Source organism: Theobroma umbraticum, unplaced genomic scaffold, assembly GCF_002168275.2.
Source record: "Theobroma umbraticum cultivar Fairchild unplaced genomic scaffold, ASM216827v3 scaffold_7.0, whole genome shotgun sequence".
NCBI classification, from domain to species: Eukaryota; Viridiplantae; Streptophyta; class Magnoliopsida; order Malvales; family Malvaceae; genus Theobroma; species Theobroma umbraticum.
Window position 1 is genome coordinate 433730 of NW_018397278.1, and position 209 is coordinate 433938.

Consider the following 209-nt stretch of genomic DNA (forward strand, 5'->3'; position numbering starts at 1 on the left):
GATTGCTCTGCATTGTTCCTTACCTTTAGGATTGATTTGTGTGTCACTGGATAAAGAACCTTAAGGTCGATTGTTGATGGAATTTGTAAGCTGTCCCACATGGGTCTCAAGATTTCTCAAGGAGGCACCTTGACTTTGAATTAAAGCATTAGTCTTGGGCATATATTGCAAGAAAAGTTCTTCCAATTAGGACTTCTTTTTAGGAATTT